General features: G+C 42.7%; 1 pseudogene; it reads right to left on the minus strand.

Annotated features, from left to right (window-relative positions):
• Window positions 1-490: 490 nt before the first annotated feature.
• Window positions 491-4,915, minus strand: LOC130704707 (DNA-directed RNA polymerase II subunit RPB11-a-like; annotated as a pseudogene).
• Window positions 4,916-14,758: the final 9,843 nt, after the last annotated feature.

Consider the following 14,758-nt stretch of genomic DNA (forward strand, 5'->3'; position numbering starts at 1 on the left):
CACAAAGCTTGTGTATCATGACTCCCATGTTTGTCTGGTAAACTTCCCAATGGCAACTGCAACCCCTCCACCCCCCCTTCTCCATATTTAGTGTGGGGCTCGGGGATTGGGATCAACCATGAAGACCTTGTGTTCAACTATTTCCTCTCTGGGAAAGCTGTTCAAGTTCTCGTAGAAATGAAGTCCTCAGCAGCACCCACCTTTGAAAGTCCATCCAAACATGAAGACTATTCACTGATCAACCTTAATTCAGAACAGCTATACCACTGAATTCCCTACTCAGGGGCCATGGGTGGATTTTTAACCTTAAAGGAAACACCATGTTCTGCTCTTCCTCGTAGCATTATTTCATGCTAATCTTCTATGCTCCAACCTTGTCTTTCTAGTTTTTATTTTAATAGTTGCATGTGATTACATTACACAAATAAAAAAATAATTTATATAACTATTCTTTAGTTGATGAACATTTAGGATTTATTTATGTCCAGCATCAGCTTATTTTCACTAAGGAAAAATTATTACCATGGTATCTTCATAAAGATAAATTATTGAAATATAATTAATCCTAGCTCTCTAGAAAAAAAAACTACCTCTATGAAGTAATGATTTCCTGCAGGATCTCAGAGTATCAGCTAACAGCTTCCAGGCACTATCACCAAGTCTGTAAAACTAGGTGTGCTGGTTAAAAGTTACCTACTTGTTAATAATGAACTTATTAACAAGAATTTTCCAAGCTTTGTTCACTTGGAAATTCAGGACCCATGAAAAATCCAAGTGTGGAAATTGCTTAATAATCCAAGTATTCATAGAATTTCACAATGGTTTTTGATGTTGGATTATTAACCTTGACTTTGAGAGAGAGAAGTTCTGATGATGGCTTTCCTGCTCTACTGCTATCACCACCTAAGGGTGTTGACCTTCTCCCCTACCCCACTGCTGAGGTTTTGGGGTTGAATGACCAGGTAAGGCATTCAAAGGCACAAGGCCCCTGGGTCCAAGGCTGGAGCCTGAAAGGAGAAGCTGAATCATCCATGAATCACAGTTTGGGAACGGTGCTCCATGGGTCCAAAAGTGACAGTGGGGAAAGCAAGGCTGAGGACCATGCCCCAGGAGAGAGAGGGAGAAAGCAGAAGAACATGGAACCATGAAACAGGGTAAGAATTCCAAAGAATGGGGCACTAGTCAGGACAGGACGTTCAGAACCGGTATGAGAAGTTGATTGATTGATTGCTTTTTATCGGTGACTTTTTTTTTTTTAATTTATTTTTGGCTGTGTTGGGTCTTCGTTTCTGTGCGAGGACTTTCTCCAGTTGCAGCAAGCAGGGGCCACTCTTCATCGTGGTGCGCGGGCCTCTCACTATCGTGGCCTCTCTTGTTGCGGAGCACAGGCTCTAGACGCGCAGGCTCAGTAGTTGTGGCTCACGGGCCTAGTTGCTCCACGGCATGTGGGATCTTCCCAGACCAGGGCTCGAACCCGCGTCCCCTGCATTGGCAGGCAGACTCTCAACCACTGCGCCACCAGGGCAGCCCCTCGGTGACTATTTTTATTAAACTCCACTATGTAAGAGAAGCCTGGGGAGAGCTGTCTGGGGGCCCCATCAGGTGTCCCTACGCTGAGGCAAGCAGGCCCGGCAGCTGAGGCTTCTAGAGCAGAGACTCCTAGAAGCACATGGGCTTTTGGTTTCCCTCTGCTAGAGACGCTGCCTGGCAGCCGCAGGTTCCCAGTTTTTGTCCGGGTGAGTTTGTTCCGTCCACGCTCTCAGACAGAAGTCTGGGTCTCCGGGCCAGGCCGCTTTGAAGTGAGGCCCCCGAGTGGCTTCGGAACAGGTCCTTTACCTCCGCTGAACTGACGGTCCATTGCTGTGAAGTCACCTCTGCCTCCACCCGCAGCTGGGTCTTTTCCTGCCACACTTTATTAGGAAGGTGAAACAGACTCTATGTACAGGACACATAGGTGTCGGGGGTGCGGGGCTCGCTGGAATTTCTACAAGGAGGCCCACGGCTGGAAGAAGGGCTCCTGTCTAGCTGGTGCCTGGAGAAGGGCCAGGTGTAGCCCCCTACTCAATTCCTTCTTGCTTGTCTTTGATGGCCAGCCGGACGCGCTCTTCCAGCAGGGCGAGCTCACGGAGGAGGTCTGCGACGGCATGGGTGAAGGCTGGCATCCAGTGTGGTCAGCACACAGATGAGGGTCTTGTGCTGCAAGGCATGGGGGACTTTGTAGCCAGCAAACAGCACCTGGGGGGCCTTCAGCAGCTGCGATCTAACGATGTTTCCTAGCGCGTGGTCTTCCTTGTTGGAGGTGAACAAACAGGCATCGGGTGCCTTGATCTTCTTCTCGCCCTCGAAGAGCGAGAACAACTCGAAGGCGGGAGAGGCGTTCATCTCAGCATCGCAGCAGCCTCGGAAGCCGCAGCTGCCGCCACCGCCACGAGAACTAGACTTGAAGTGGGCGCAGCATCTCAATCAGGACCGTGGCCTGGCGCTCGGTTAACAAGTGTAATTACAGGTGAGCGCTGATCTATTTACGTAACAACCTGAAAGTGATACGAGATCTCCAGAGTGCTTCCAAATGATCCAAAATAGTTCATCCAATCGAGGATGCTAGTTTGTGTAAGATGTGTCTGAACGCTTTAAAGGAAATTTTAATATGAGCAAAATGTAAGAGTTAAATATAAAAACAAAAACAAAAGAATATGCAGAGGACTCTTTGTACAGTTTTGGTCAAGGGAGAGACCTTAAGATAGGTAGAAGACTTAGAAAGAAACGCAGTTATATTTAACTGCCTTTGAATATATATATTTTATATATACATATATATATGTATGTAAAACATATATAACATAAATATGTATATGTATGTATAAAACATAAATGTAAATATGTTTTATAAATATGTATATGTATGTATAAAACATAAATGTAAATATGTTATATATGTAAAACATATAACATAAATATGTATATGTATGTATAAAACATATATATGTATGTAAAACATATATATATGTTTTAAATATATATATATTTTATAATATAGAGAGAATGTATATATACATTCTCTCTATATTATATAGAGGGACTATATATGTTCTATACTCCCTAAAGAACACTATCTGTATTGTTGTTTTAGTTGGGTTGGGCTAGACCACAAGGACCAGATACTGACCCGCAAATCTCAGTAGTGTAACCCAGTAAAGGCTTCCTTTTCATTCTCATCAGTCTGATGCCATCGGGAAGCTTCCCCCGCCTGTACCATCAGAAGCACCAGACTCCCCGGCCACTGCAGCAGGGAAGGGATGAGGCCGTGGGCAGCCTCGGCCCAAAGCCAGCCCTGTGCCTTCTGCTAGAGTGGTCGTCTAGGCAAACTGAAGGCTACTGCGTAAGGCAACTTACCCAGCTGGTTAATAGCAATTCTCATTTTCTAAAACACATAAGGGCATATAAATTTATTTTGCTTTTCTTTTCTTCTTCATTTTATTGAAGTAGAGTTGATTTACAATGTCAAGTTAGTTTCAGATGTACAGCACAGCGATTCAGTTATATATGTTCACATATATATGTACACACACATATATATGTATATATTCTTTTTCAGATTCTTATCCCTTATATGCTATTACAAAATATTGAGTATAGTTCCCTGTGCTATACAGTAGGTCCTTGTTAGTTATCTATTTTATATATAGTAGTGTGTATGTGTTAATCCCAACCTCTTAATTTATCCCTCCCCCCCTTCCCCTTTGGTAACCATAAGTTTGTTTTCTATATCTGTGGGTCTATTTCTATTTTTATATAAGTTCACTTGTATCATTTTTGTGTGTGTGTGGATTCCACATATAAATGATATCACGTGATATTTGTCTTTCTCTGTAAGGACATATAACATTAATAGTGAATACGATTTCAGTCTACCCTACACACAGTTCTGAAAGATACTTTGCTAAAATGTTTTAAGCCCAGACAGCTAGCATTAATGTTATTATTAAGTATTATTCACCAGAAATCGCTTGAAGTCTATTATATTTATTCAATCAGTTCACACCCCCAGCAGCTGGGTAGCCAGCATACTTCACTATAGTTGGATGATGTTACTTGTTTGTTTGTTTGGCTTATGTGATGAGTTAAAATTTTCATCTGATTTTTGTGTAGTTTGCACTTCTGATTCACTAGTGAGGAAGAAAATCTTTATAGTTTATTTTCTTTGTTTTTTTTTTCATTTATAACTTGCTTTTTCTTTTAGCAGTCATTCGTATATTAGGAAGAACAACTTGTTATGTCTTCTGATAGTATTCTAATTGCATATATTTTTCCCAGTTCACTGTTTTGCATAGGATATGTATTAAATACATACATACATGCACATATATGTGTGTGTATATATATATATATTTGTATTTCTATAGAGAGACAGGTTAAATATAACTGTGTTTTCTGTTTCCTACCTACTACCTTAAAATCTTCCCCTTGACCAAAACTTTACAGATATTCTTCTACATATTTTTTATCTTTTTTTTTTAGTTTTTATATTTTATTCATATTAAAATTTCATGTAAAGACAGAGTCAAGGAGGAACATCTAGAAGGCAGTCACCCTTTTAATTTCCAGGATTTTCACCCACATCTTCATGTCACTCCTTGCCCCCAGGTCATTTCTTTCTAATCAAAATACATCTTCTAAGTGTTTCCATTAGTATATTTGGAAATAGCAAACCACTTTTCTCTTATAATAGTCCAGAGAAATTTTTCTTGACTTTCCTCAAATAAATTAAAAAATTTTAATTCAACAAGCACTTACTGTCTACTGTTGTCTTCTCTGCGTCCAGTGTTGAGGAAACATTGCCAGAGACACAAAAAGGGGTTTATGTGACGCAATGATTTCCTGCAGGCCCTTCCAAACTCATCAGATGAGATGTGACACCTGAAACCAAGACTCCACAGAGTTTACAGAGTTAAGCTTTATATTAAGGGGCCAATTTTTCATCCTCTAATCATCATTTGGAATTCGGTGGTGGGAAGGGTAATGGCAAAAGAATGTCGTATGGGGGAAGGGATTGTCTTTTCTGTCCTCTTGCAGGAAAAATAAAATAAAATCTAATTTTCACTTCCTTTTTTTTTTTCAGTCTGTATGTGGTTTAGAGGAAGGAAGTGAGTAGGGGCGAAATCAGTTTCCTAAAGTTTTTAGAACCAAAACACTTAGGAGACTGGCTTTTTCTTTTGCTAAAACAACAACTGCAAACGGATATTTATATAAAGAGTTCGGTCAAACCTAACAACTTAAGAGCTTATTTTTAGATTTCTGCTTGGCCAAGGGAGAAACATGATAAATGAACCTTATGTTCTTAAATGGGCAAGCAGTTGAACTCAAAATATTTGAGCAATCTGACAGAAGTCACCAAAGAACACAGCTTCCTTAGGCATTGTTAGAAATCCCCAAACAATGACCCTATTACCACTGCTTTCTTTTTCTTCCTTTTTTTTTAAAACTTACTTTCAGTTTTAGTACTCAGGATCTTTTTAATAGTTTTGAAGATACCAAAACACAAAGAATAAAGATTATGTAAACATAGAGATGTAAATAGAAAGTCCAGTAACTCTGGCTGAGCAGGCACAGGGCTATGCTCTCCACTACGGAGGGCACCAGCCACGCATGGCTCCCAACCACGTGAAAGGTCCTAATGGAGCCGTGCAGAAGTGATAACTCCTGAAGTATGAAAAGAAGACTATTTTCTGTGATTACATATTGAATGGTAACATCTTAAAGATGATCAGTTAACTTAAATATATGATTAACATTAACTGCACCTTTGGGGGAGGGAAGGATCGGGAGTTTGGGATTAGCAGATGCAAACATATAGAATGGATAAACAATAAGGTCCAGCTATAAAGCACAGGGAACTATATTCAATATCCTGTGATAAACCATAATGGAAAAGAAGATGAAAAAGAAGGTATATATACTGAATCACTTTGCTGTACAGCAGAAATTAACACAGCGGGACTTCCCTGGTGGTGCAGTGGTTAAGAATCCTCCTGCCAATGCAGGGGACACCAGTTCAAGCCCTGGTCCGGGAAGATGTCACATGCCACAGAGCAACTAAGCCCGTGCACCACAACTACTGAACCTGCGCTCTAGAGCCCATGAGCCACAACAACTGAGCCCACGTGCCACAACTACTGAAGCCCGCATGCCTAGAGCCCATGCTCCACAACAGGAGAAGCCACTGCAATGAGAAGCCCATGCACCGCAACAAAGAGTAGCCCCCTCTCACCGCAACTAGAGAAAGCCTGCACACAACGATGAAGATCCAACACAGCCAAAAATAAATAAATAAATTAATTAATTATAAAAAAGAAATTAACACAGCATTGGGAATCAACTATACTTCAATAAAATAAATTTTAAAAATTAATTGCACCTGTTTCCTTCTTTTTTTGAAATGCGACCAACAGAACATTTTAATTGCATATGTGACTCAAATTCTTTCTACTGTGTAGCCATGTAGTAGGACAGTGGAATTAAGAGCTGGGCTCTGAAGTAAACCTACCTGGATTTAAACCAGACCACAGATGCCCCAGCCGTATGACCTAGGTCAAGTTAGGTGGGCAATCTGTGCAAGTTGTCTGTTATGTACATTGTGAATGATAAAATATTCCGTCTCTCATAGGGCTGAGTGAGGATTAACTGATCAGAGCCTGGTGCAAATCAAGAGCTCACTAAGGCTCGGTTCTGTTATTCTTACTTCAGAATCCAGAAGAGTGGGAGAGATTTTTCTGCATGAAGAAACTCTCAAAAGGAATGGAAAAAATAAGTTAAAATCAGGAATTTGCTGAAGTGATGCTTCCCCTCTCCCCCTTCCCCATCCTCCTGCACAGCCAGTTTATTGTATTGAGAAGAAATCAAACCATCCTTCTAAAAATGGCACATATTCGGGATTTGTAGATTCTCTAATTAGGTATGTTTGACCCTCCATAGTTTGACCCAGTTCTCTGAGGAGGCCAAAGCAATTACACAAAACTGCAGATGCTTCCTTTCTATGGGCACATCTCATATACATATATACATGGATCTGACTTAAAAAAATTAAGAGCATGTATCTGATGGCCCTGAAATCATGGGTAGTACCCTGAAAACAGCAGTAATAGGTACTTCTGTTGAGCTCTTTTTTTTTTTTAAACATCTTTATTGAAGTATAATTGCCTTACAATGGTGTGTTAGCTTCTGCTTTATAACAAAGTGAATCAGTTATACATATACAATATGTTCCCATTTCTCTTCCCTCTTGCATCTCCCTCCCTCCCACCCTCCCCATCCCACCCCTCTAGGTGGTCACAAAGCACCAAGCTGGTCTCCCTGTGCTATGCGGCTGCTTCCCACTAGTTATCTATTTTACATTTGGTAGTGTATATATGTCCATGACACTCTCTTACCCTGTCACATCTCACCCCACCCCCTCCCCATATCCTCAAGTCCATTCTCTAGTAGGTCTGTGTCTTTATTCCCGTCTTGCCACTAGGTTCTTCATGGCCTTTTTTTTTTTTTCCCTTAGATTTCATATATATGTGTTAGCATACTGTATTTGTTTTTCTCTTTCTGACTTACTTCACTCGGTATGACAGACTCTAGGTCCATCCACCTCATTACAAATACCTCCATTTCATTTCTTTTTATGGCTGAGTAATATTCCATTGTATATATGTGCCACATCTTCTTTATCCATTCATCTGTCAATGGACATTTAGGTTGCTTCCATGTCCTGGCTATTGTAAATAGAGCTGCAATGAACATTTTGGTACATGACTCTTTTTGACCTATGGTTTTCTCAGGGTATATGCCCAGTAGTGGGATTGCTGGGTCGTATGGTAGTTCTATTTGTAGTTTTTTAAGGAACCTCCATACTGTTCTCCATAGTGGCTGTATCAATTTACATTCCCACCAACAGTGCAAGAGTGTTCTGTTGAGCTCTTGCTACGTATTTACCATCACCCCTCAGGGCTTTGCATGTTCTTTTTTCATTTAAATTTACACCACAGCTCACTGAAGTGGGTTTTATTATTTTCTCCATCTTATGGTGAAAAGGTATCTCAGGAAGGTCAAGTAATTGCCCGAAGTCACATAGTTAGTGGTGGGCAAGGATTGATTCTCACCCAGGTCTACCCGTGGACAGATATTTCCAGGGGGTCTTTTTATTTCTCAGACAACTGTCAATAGGTCTGCGTAGCACAGATCACAGCCCTGTGGAGAAAAAGAAACGCCCTCAGTCTATAGCAAAAGTACCAGATTAGTGAAAAAGGAATACTTATTAGAGTCATCACATTGTTTCTGCCTGAGCATGACTTCAGAAATTATTTTCAAAATTTCCTGTCGTCCACTCAGCATGATATCTTTGAGGGAAAGCCCAGAGTCACTTATCTCTGCTGTCACACCACATAACCCAACACTGAGCACTGAGTGCCTACTTAATGATTGTTGAATGAATAAGTGTGTGATTACGTGTGCCACTAGCCAGGGCTTGTCATCTGAACCTCAGAACAAAAAAGTCTTTTGAGTGAGTATTTATTCAATTCTCCCAAGTATGTACATAACAAATACCATTCTAAATCCACAGGAGAGAAGTTGAGTCATTACATATAATGGATGCTTTAAGACATTAGGGCTTAATTCCCTCTTGGAACCCCATGGAGAATCATACTCAGATTAAGCCATAGTCACTGAGGGCCACCTTAACTTCAGTCGGGGGTGACAAACTACAGCCTGGGATAAATGTGACTCATAGCCTGTTTTTATAAGACCTCTGAGTTAAGAATGCTTTTATGTATTTAATGTGTTTTTTTGTTTGTGTTTTTTGTTTTTTTAGTAAAGGAGTATGCAACAGACCAATGCCTAAAATACCTACTCTCTGACTCTTTGCAGAAAAATGTTGACCCCTGCCTGAGGTCAAAGTGGATCTATATTCAAGTGGAGTAGGATTAACTTACCTGGAAATATTTAGGAAGCCCTCTATGATCTGTGGTCCCCAAACTCTTCCCTACCAATCTATCTTCAGACGTAAAATTCTTATCTGCTTTCATTGGTACAACGGCCCCAAAACAACAGCCTTGGCACCTTCATCCCCGACCAAAGGCCCCTGTAAAAAGACATGCGTCCCCCAGCAGCTGGGCCTAGAGGGTGATGTGATGCCTTGGGCTTTGAGTGACGTGAGTTCCAATCTCAGCTCTTATTAGGTGTTGCTTGTTGGGTGAGAAAGTGGAGCATGTCAGTTAGTTTCCTCATTCACCAGCCATAAGGACAGTAGACTCCATCAATAATGCTTCTCAGTATTCAGCATGTGTATTGGTCATCTACTGCCGTGGAACAAATGACCCCCAAAAGTAGTGGTTTAAAAGAAAAACTGCAACAGCACTTACTATGTCACCATTTTGTGGTTCAGGAATCCAGGCATGGCTTAGCTGAGTTCTCCAGCCCAGGGCCTCTCACGATGTCAGTGAATCTTCAGTTCAGTTGGGCTGAGACCTGACTCCAAGCTCTTCACAGGTTGTTGGCAGGATTCTGGTCCTTGGCAACTACTGGCTAGAGGCTGATCTCAGTCCCCTCCCCAGGGCCTTCCCATAGAGCAGCTCACAGTAAGGTAGCTGGTTTCATCAAGCTGAACAAGAGGGAGTAGGAAAACTCAGCAACACAGAAGCCACGGTCTTTTGTAAACTAATTTCAGAAGTGATATCGCATCACCTCTGTTGTAGTCTATTCATCAGAAGCAAGTCTCTAAGTCCAGCCCAGTCTCAAGGGGAAGAGCTTACACCAGGGCATGACCATCAGTATGGAGGGCTGCCCTACATCATGACTGACACGGGGCAGGGAAAACAAAGCGTGAATCCAATTGGCCGAGTGGGACCAGAGAAAAGGCAAAGCCCAGTGGTGCATCTCAGGAGGACATGTGCTGATCATCACAGCTCTGAAATAAAACAGAAGTGAACACACTCTCTTGTTCTATGACTTACAAACTGTGCATCCCTGGACAAGTGACTTTGTGTCTCTGAGCCTTTGTTTCCTCAACTGTAAAATGACGATCATAATACCTATCCTGCAGAGTAGATGTAAAGATTAGATCAGATATGAATAGAAAGCACCCAGCCCAGGACTTGGCATATGGTATATGGTCACTAGCAAGTTATTATTTTCTTTCTTACCCACTAGTCTATCAAACTAGCAGTCAATACTTTTCAAATCTCAAAGCTCTGGATGAAGAAAATGACACCCAGGAAGGATGCTTCAGAGAAAACCGCATTGCAATAAAAATCAGACCTTACATCAGTTTTGCACTTTGCACTTAAAGTGTTTTCACGTGTTTATTTTACTTCCTCCTCACAAGCCCTGTGTGGGCAGCTTGCAGCTTACCTAGACTCATATTTGTGAAATGGGAAAACCAGGAAACAGAAAGATTACATGACTTACCCAGGATTGTGCAGTAACACAGTATATAAGGAAAAGAGCCCTGAAAAGATGGGGAGGGGACCAGGGGCGTCTGGTGGTTCCAGGACCAAGGACAGGCTCGTGACAGGAGTCCCAGTGAGTCAGGGCCCATGTCGTCAGGAATCCTGAGGGTCCCCCAAGCCAAACAACAGAGCAGACCAATGAGTCAGCAGCCAGGAAGCGAGTGGCAGTCAGGGCTTGCCCAGACCAGAGCTCAGAGCAATTTCATAACAGAAAAAAAAGGCAGTCAGGAAATAACCAATCAGCGAATGCAGAAGAGCGAGGTTGGCAAAGGCCAGGAGGTGAGGAGTCGGGGGTCCTGGATGGAGAGCAAACAAAGGGGACTTGGCAGCCGAGGGAACTTCAAGTGGAGCTTTGATTGCCAAGCAGCAGCCAGGAGGGCGCTGGGACGGTGCCATCCCTGGGGTGACGGGCTTGGAGAGGTCATGACCGCAGGCTGGTGAGGGGGGGTGGAGGGGAGGGGGCGTGGGGCGGAACTCTTTCTTGATGGTAAGCAGGTTCCGGAGCCGACTCATCTCACCAGATTTGTATGTTAGAAAACTCAGCTGGTGTCAGAAAAAAGGATGGAATCATGGGGGAAAGATTTCAAACAAAATAATTTATTCCCAGAGAAGGATCTGAGAAGAGGCTGTACCAAATCAAAACCATCTAATTGTAGGCACATTTTTCCACTGGATGCTTCTTACCTGGTTCCACTGTTAACGCACTGTTAGTGATTCCTGTCTATTTTAGGCTAGAAACCACTTTAATGGGTACCCTGGATTGTGAATCCTCTTCTGGATGTGAGGAATTACGATTCACTTCACTTATTCACTAACTTCTAGAGACACGTTGCGCTGGGGTTTGACGGCCACTGGATCTTTTTTTTGTTATTTAGAATTAGGTTTATATTCTATTTCAGAAATGATAACTGAAAGAGAGTTTGTTTTTATGGAAATAATGAACCAGAGAAGAATTTTTTACCATTTGTTAGTGACATCTGCCAGTCTGCTTGGCAGTGCATGGCAGCAGATACCTTTCTTGCTTTATAGAAATGACAAATTTAAATATGACTTCATTTTAAAATGCATTGGTAAGGGAAGGAGATACATATCACATGTGTCACAAGCACAAAAGAGCAGAAGAGGGCTATACCTGACTCTTTTTACAGAGCCTCTGCAGGCTTCTTTTGCAGTAAGAAAGAGAAGGTATGGAAATTACCAAATGACACACGACAGCCAGCTGCCATTCATAGAGCTGAATACATAATTCTGTGGCATTAAAGAAAGGGGTGTGTGTGTGTGTCTGTTGGGAGAAATAGTGTCACGATGTTCAGAAAACAAAAATAACATCATGGACCCATGATTTATGCCACAGATGATCTCAATTTTTGTTTTTTCCCAATTAGTTTCTTAATTTCCAGAACTAAATACCAGCTCTTGATAATGGATGCTGAATAGTAATCATGAGTGCTGTTCTCTAAGAATTTCTGGGTCTCTTTCCAAGCACGAGATAGGACAGTAGTTTCCCGTCCCCTTGAAGTTAAAAAAACACCCATGGAGGGATGGAGTGGGAGTTTGGGGTTAGCAGATGTAAACTAGTACATATAGAATGGATAAACAACAAAGTCCTACCGTATAGCACTATAGAAACTATATTCAATATCCTGTGATAAAGCATAATGGAAAAAAATATGAAAAAGAATGTATATATATATGTTTAACTGAATCACTTTACTGTACAGCAGAAATTAACACAACATTGTAAATTAACTATATCAATAAAAAATAAAGTTTAAAAAAGCACCCATGTGACTCACTTTGGTCAATGAAGTATAAAAAAGTGACATGTATCATATATGAGGACAGGCTTTAAGGGGCAATGGCTCTCTTATCCCCCTGACGTGGCAAGAGGGTGGCCACTCCATCAGTCAGGGTCCCTGAGCGACCACCAGGGGCCCATTGTCAACCAGCTGCATGTGCAGCGTAAGCAAGAAATGAATAAGAATGTTTTGTGGCAAAACTGGTCTGTCCTGAATAGGACTGACATTGATACCCTGACGTGGAGTGCTGCATAGCCAATAAGCCTAAAATATACGGTGGTGGCCAAGGGCTGGACAGGGGACGGTGAGCCAACTACCACTGGAGACCAGAACAATGGTCATCCATGTAATAGGGGTGTTTTACCAAAACATTTGGTAAAACTGTTGCCTGTGATAACATAGCAGGAGAAAATGTAGCTCTAGAGAAAAAGATTAGAAAGCAGTGTTAGTGGCATGTATTGATTACCAACTGGCTGTATTTCACAGGGCACTGTAGAAGGAGATATCCTCAGAAACAGTCAAGCAGTTTGCAAACACCCATAAAAGAGAAACAGGCAGGGTCCAGAAATCTGGGAAGCCTAAGGGTTAGGCTTAGACCATAGCACACAGGTAGGAAGTTTGAGGGCAGGATCTGAGAGAGGTTGGGGTAATTACCAAGAGGCAACTTGGTAATTGAGGCAACTTTTTCCGAAGAGGCAACTTCCTCTCTCCAGCAGATGAAAGGTGAAACTAAAGGCTTTGATGCACAAAAGGCGATTGGGATCCTGCTTTGTGATAGGAGTGTATCGAGTGCACTGGATTGCGTTCCCCCCAAATTTATATGTTAAAGTCCCAACCCCCAGAACCTCAGAACACAGCCCTAGTTTGAGATGGAGCTTTCAAATGGTGATTAGGCTAAAATGAGGCCATAAGGTCGGGGCCCTAATCCAGTAAAACTGGTGTCCTTATAAGAGGGAGACACAGAGGCCGAGGGCCCCGAGGGAAGAGGCCGGGTGGGAAGAGAAGGCGGCCTCTGTGAGCTAAGGAGAGAGGCCGCAAGAGAAGCACACCTGCCAGCACCTTGATCTGGGACTTCCAGCCTCCAGACTGAGAGGAAATAAAGCTCTGTTCTTCAAGCCCCCCAGTCCGAGATGCATTGTTAATGCAGCCTCAGCAAACTAATCCAAAGCAAGTGGCCAGCACTCTGCTGAATGAAGTAAGGTGTTCCTTTTATCTAGAAAAGCACTAAAATCCATCATGGTGACATCTGCTCCTCGTGACTAGCAGAAAACTTCTGCAAAAAATATGTGTTCGATTGTACGTACTCCCCGTTCACCAAAGTCACATATATACTGACCTTCCCCCCTACCTCTTTGGAGCAGTTTCTCAGAGCTAGCTGAAATAATGTCTCCCGGGTTATAGCCCTCATTTTGCCCCAAATAAAACTTAACTCACAGCTCTCATGTGCATTTTTTTTTTTTTCAGTCAACACAGTGAAGAGAAAGGGAGAACCGTGGGAATAAGAAAGCAGAGAAATAAGGCACATTTGAGAAATATGTCAAGAAAAGAACGGTGGGTGGAGATACGTACAGCTGTTTGGAATCCAATAAGTAAGACGTTGTGTTAGTCAGTATGGCAAGAAGCAGACAACAGACACAAAGTCTTTAACGGGAGGGAACGGAATAAGGAGGTGGTTGACAGTGACGTGTCAGAGTGAAGGTGTCAGTTAGGGACGACCAGGTTCTCAGAGACCAGCAGCAACAGGAAACTTCCACCAGGGCCCAAAGGACCGAGGCAGGGTGCAGCTGGCAGGATCCTGGTGGGGTCTGAAGCCACGAGGAAAGGGTTCAAGACAGAACCGGGGACCACAGAGCTAGGAGCCCCTGCAAGGATGCCAGCAAGGTTAGGGGAGGGAGCTTCAGGGCGGGGCAATTACCCCAACCTCTCTCAAATCCTGCCCTCCAACTTCCTACCTGTGTGCTATGGTCTCCAGGTTTATGCCCTCTCCCCAAAATTCGTATATTGAAATCCTAACCCCCAAAGGCGATGGTGTCTTTGGGAAGTGCTTAAGTTATGAGATTAGTGCCTTATAAAAGAGGCTGCACAGAGTGCCCTGGCCCCTTCTGCCGTGTAAGGACACAAGGAGAAGCCGGGGACCTGAGAGGTATCCCCCGGCCCCCTGGCTCCCTGATCTCAGACTTCCCACCTCCAGACCTGTGAGCCATATATTTCTGTGCTTAGAAGCTACCCGTTCTGTGCTGTTTTGTTACAGCAGCCTGAACAGACTAAGACACTGTGCTTCCCACTCAGCAAATCGACAAAGGACCAGAGGGTCAGAGAGTTTGGGTGATGCATCCCTAGAGGGCAACTCCTGGGCATAAAACAAGGCAGGGAAGGGAGCATATTTGTTGGGGCAAACAGAGAATAACCAACACAGAAACTGACTAGATCTGTAAGAGAGACGTACGGACAGCAAAGAAAGAACAGCCT

The sequence above is a fragment of the Balaenoptera acutorostrata genome, chromosome 14 (assembly GCF_949987535.1).
Source record: "Balaenoptera acutorostrata chromosome 14, mBalAcu1.1, whole genome shotgun sequence".
Classification (NCBI taxonomy): Eukaryota; Metazoa; Chordata; class Mammalia; order Artiodactyla; family Balaenopteridae; genus Balaenoptera; species Balaenoptera acutorostrata.